The following is a 5,169-nucleotide window of genomic DNA, read 5'->3' on the forward strand; positions in this document are numbered from 1 at the left end:
CTCACTCTCACAGGTCAAAGCTGGAATTGCCATCTGGCAGTTAAATTGGATAGTGCCGACCAAAATTTGTCACGTTTCATATGTCAGGTAAACTGAATGAATCCAATTCCTTCTCTATATATATATAAAAAAAAAATTCTCACAGTAGCGACTGACGCTGTGGTCAAAGTTGGAATTTCCATCTGGCAGTTAAAATGGATAGTGCGGGCCAAAATTTGTCACGTTTCATGTGTCAGGTAAACCGAATGAATCCCCTTCTTTCTGTATATGACCTTCAGAAAAAAAAAAAAAAAAAAGAACACTTAAAAATACCTCACTCTCACAGGTCAAAGTTGGAATTGCCATCTGGCAGTTGAATTGGATAGTGCCAACCAAAATTTTTCACGTTTCACATGTCAGGTAAACTGAATGAATCCAATTCCTTCTCTCTAGAAGAAAAATAATTCTCACAGTAGCGACTGACGCTGTGGTCAAAGTTGGAATTTCCATCTGGCAGTTAAAATGGATAGTGCGGGCCAAAATTTGTCACGTTTCATATGTCAGGTAAACTGAATGAATCCAATTCCTTCTCTCTAAAAAAAAAAAAAAAATTCTCACAGTAGCGACTGACGCTGTGGTCAAAGTTGGAATTTCCATCTGGCAGTTAAATTACATAGAGACAGCTAAAATTTGTCACGTTTCATGTGTCAGGTAAACCGAATGAATCCCCTTCTTTCTGTATATGACCTTCAGAAGAAAAAAAAAAAGGAACACTTAAAAATATCTCACTCTCACAGGTCAAAGTTGGAATTGCCATCTGGCAGTTAAATTGGATAGTGCCAAACAAATTTTGTCACGTTTCATATGTCAAGTAAACTGAATGAATCCAATTCCTTCTCTATAAAAAAAAAAAAAAAAAATCTCACAGTAGCGACTGACGCTGTGGTCAAAGTTGGAATTTCCATCTGGCAGTTAAAATGGATAGTGCGGGCCAAAATTTGTCACGTTTCATATGTCAGGTAAACTGAATGAATCCAATTCCTTCTCTCTAGAAAAAAAAAAAAAATTCTCAAAGTAGCGACTGACGCTGTGGTCAAAGTTGGAATTTCCATCTGGCAGTTAAATTACATAGAGACAGCTAAAATTTGTCACGTTTCATGTGTCAGGTAAACCGAACGAATCCCCTTCTTTCTGTATATGACCTTCAGAAAAAAAAAAAAAGGAACACTTAAAAATATCTCACTCTCACAGGTCAAAGTTGGAATTGCCATCTGGCAGTTAAATTGGATAGTGCGGGCCAAAATTTGTCACGTTTCATATGTCAGGTAAACTGAATGAATCCAATTCCTTCTCTCTAAAAAAAAAAAAAAAAATTCTCACAGTAGCGACTGACGCTGTGGTCAAAGTTGGAATTTCCATCTGGCAGTTAAATTACATGGAGACAGCTAAAATTTGTCACGTTTCATGTGTCAGGTAAACCAAATGAATCCCCTTATTTCTGTATATGACCTTCAGAAAAAAAAAAAAGGAACACTTAAAAATATCTCACTCTCACAGGTAAAAGTTGGAATTGCCATCTGGCAGTTAAATTGGATAGTGCCAACCAAAATTTGTCACGTTTCATATGTCAGGTAAACTGAATGAATCCAATTCCGTCTCTATAAAAAAAAAAAAAAAATCTCACAGTAGCGACTGACACTGTGGTCAAAGTTGGAATTTCCATCTGGCAGTTAAAATGGATAGTGCGGGCCAAAATTTGTCACGTTTCATATCTCAGGTAAACTGAATGAATCCAATTCCTTCTCTCTAGAAAAAAAAAAAAAAATTCTCAAAGTAGCGACTGACGCTGTGGTCAAAGTTGGAATTTCCATCTGGCAGTTAAATTACATAGCGACAGCTAAAATTTGTCACGTTTCATGTGTCAGGTAAACCGAACGAATCCCCTTCTTTCTGTATATGACCTTCAGAAAAAAAAAAAGGAACACTTAAAAATATCTCACTCTCACAGGTCAAAGTTGGAATTGCCATCTGGCAGTTAAATTGGATAGTGCCAACCAAAATGTGTCACGTTTCATGTGTCAGGTAAGCCATGATGACATTAAAAAAAAAATAAAAATTAAGAAAAAAAAAAAGAAGGCCTTTTTTTTCCTCAATATTTCCACCCATAAAGAAAGTGATATAAATATGTGGACCATTTTTTTTTACAAGCTGCATTTTCTGCAGGGTGTTTTTTTCCGGGCGTATTGTAAAAAACTTTCCATCGCTACTTTTCTAACCCCCGTCCCCTCAGCATCAGTCTTAAAACTGCTACGCGCGGTAACACCTTCCTCCAGGCCGCAGGTACATTTTCTGTAGCGGGCAAATAACTTCCATTGTGATAAATATGGCCGCCCAGCTAAAATATACATTCTAAAACGCCATCCATCACGGCGAGGGAAACAAAAACAAAGAACACATTATGACTAAGGCGTGTTGCACGGGGCGGCGAATGGGAAGGAAGTGGCGGAAAGATGTAAGGCGTAGTTGGGTGGGGGTCGTCAAGGCGGGCGGGCGCAGGAAGTTGACGGACCAAAGAGGCGGACGCTGATGTTGCTGCCATGTTTAACCGTACTCCGTTAGACAGTCACTTTTTTTTTTTGTGCTTTGTGCTGGAGGTGGTGTCCTTTTACACGTCGCACCTCGGCGAAGGAATTGCCTTCCAAGGTGGCGCCTCCTCTGGTTGCCTCGCAGTGGGCTCTGAAGGGGGGACAAAATACAGAAAAAGGACATTTGCGTCAAAAAATGCAGTGAACATCTCACGTGGCATCTGTAAAGTCCAGCATACATGCATATTTAGGTCATCAATTGTTTGTCTTTTTTTATAATAATTTTCTTCTGTTGATTCGGGGTTCAGTTTTATTTTTATTTGTTCTACAGACCTGTTTACGTTGTATCAAATGTGAGCAAAAGACTGAAAGGCTGAGATATTGTATTTTGATAGTAGGCTGATATAGACACTTACATCATGTGTTGTCTTCAATGTAACACTTATATAAGACTTTTAAAGTCATTTTTATTGTAAGCTAATATAGACACTTGCATCATGTGTTGTCTTAATTACAACACTTATATAAGACTTTTAAAGTCATTTTGATAGCAGGCTAATATAAACACTTACATCATGTGTTGTCTTCATTACAACAATTATATAAGAATTTTAAAGTCATTTTGATAGTAGGCTAATATAGACACTTACGTCATGTGTTGTCTTTATTATAACACTTATATAAGACTTTTAAAGTATTTTTGATAGTAGGCTAATATAGACACTTACATCATGTGTTGTCTTCAATGTAACACTTATATAAGACTTTTAAAGTCATTTTGATAGTAGGCTAATATAGACACTTACATCATGTGTTGTCTTCATTACAACACTTATATAAGACTTTTAAAGTCTTTCTGATAGTAGGCTAATATAACTGATATAGACACTTACATCATGTGTTGTCTTCAATGTAACACTTATATAAGACTTTCAAAGTAATTTTGATAGTAGGCTAATATAGACACTTACATCATGTGTTGCCTTCATTATAACACTTATATAAGACTTTTAAAGTCATTTTGATAGTAGGCTAATATAGACACTTACATCATGTGTTGTCTTCATTACAACACTTATATAAGACTTTTAAAGTCTTTTTGATAGTAGGCTAATATAACTGATATAGACACTTACATCATGTGTTGTCTTCAATGTAACACTTATATAAGACTTTCAAAGTAATTTTGATAGTAGGCTAATATAGACACTTACATCATGTGTTGCCTTCATTATAACACTTATATAAGACTTTTAAAGTCATTTTGATAGTAGGCTAATATAGACACTTACATCATGTGTTGTCTTCATTACAACACTTATATAAGACTTTTAAAGTCTTTTTGATAGAAGGCTAATATAACTGATATAGACACTTACATCATGTGTTGTCTTCAATGTAACACTTATATAAGACTTTCAAAGTAATTTTGATAGTAGGCTAATATAGACACTTACATCATGTGTTGCCTTCATTATAACACTTACATAAGACTTTTAAAGTCATTCTGATAGTAGGCTAATATAGACACTTACATCATGTGTTGTCTTCATTATAACACTTATATAAGACTTTTAAAGTCATTTTGATAGTAGGCTAATATAGACACTTACATCATGTGTTGTCTTCATTACAACACTTATATAAGACTTTTAAAGTAATTTTGATGGTAGGATACCATCATGAAAAGCACATTTAATAAAAAAAAAAACAACGTTATTATGGTCTTAGCTTTATGTTATGATCCGTTACCCGGACCATATTATGATTTAGATTTTTGAGTCTGTTTGTGTTTTCTGTTAGTTTTGGACTCCTTTTGTTATTGTTTGTGCACCTGTGAGTTAGTTTCGTCACCATAGTAACGTATTATCTTCACCTTTTTGCTTGTTCCGGTCACATACCTGTGTTTTGGTAATCACTGTCATTATTTAAGCCTGCCTTCTCCCATCAGTCTGTCTGGGTTCCTTGTTTGCGGTAAGCAACAGTCGCGTTTACGTTTCTGGTTCCAGTCCCTGTGCTGAGTGTTAGCCTTAGCTTCCCGTGCGTTCGGCACGCTGTTCTTTTGTTTATTTTTGTCTGCTTAGTACTGTGTCTTATTTATTAAATCATCTTACCTTCACGTTTTCGCCTGTAGTGTCCTTTGCATCCCTGGGAGAACAAAATCGTGCATCACCATGCGTCCCGAGCGTGATACTTTACTTATAAATGAAGTCCATGTGCAGCCCCTTCTGATCAAAAGCATCGATAACTTGTTTATAGAAGTCTTCCTTATCTTTCTTCAGTTTTAAAAGTCTCTCTGTCTCGATGAAGGTCTTCCTTTATTACCTCCTGCTTCGATTGAAAGTCCAGTTTAGAAAACTTTTTTATTTTAGATATGTAATCCTCCATGTTAAAAGTGCAAGCGAGAGGGAAAAAAATAAACGCTCGCTGCTCACTCTTGCTGCTTGTTGTCACTTTTTCTGCAGCCGAGTAGTCGCAAGAAGGATCACTAGCGCCCTCTACCACCAGGAGGCGGGGGTCATTTAATGACTCAGATTTGACACACGCAGCTACGTTATATTAATAAAACATAGCTGCTTACTGTTCTTTTTAGCATATTCAATAG

At 36.2% G+C, this 5,169-nt stretch overlaps 1 protein-coding gene across 1 annotated transcript in view; it reads right to left on the reverse strand.

The window, feature by feature from the left end:
* Positions 1-2,323: 2,323 nt before the first annotated feature.
* LOC133558854 (inhibitory synaptic factor 2A-like) overlaps positions 2,324-5,169 on the reverse strand; it is a 73,350-nt gene continuing 70,504 nt past the window's right edge. Inside the window, exon 5 of the mRNA XM_061909979.1 lies at positions 2,324-2,715. The gene's annotated coding sequence lies outside the window, so the exon portion shown is untranslated. The remainder of the gene's footprint in view (positions 2,716-5,169) is intronic.

Source organism: Nerophis ophidion, linkage group LG09 (assembly GCF_033978795.1).
Source record: "Nerophis ophidion isolate RoL-2023_Sa linkage group LG09, RoL_Noph_v1.0, whole genome shotgun sequence".
Classification (NCBI taxonomy): Eukaryota; Metazoa; Chordata; class Actinopteri; order Syngnathiformes; family Syngnathidae; genus Nerophis; species Nerophis ophidion.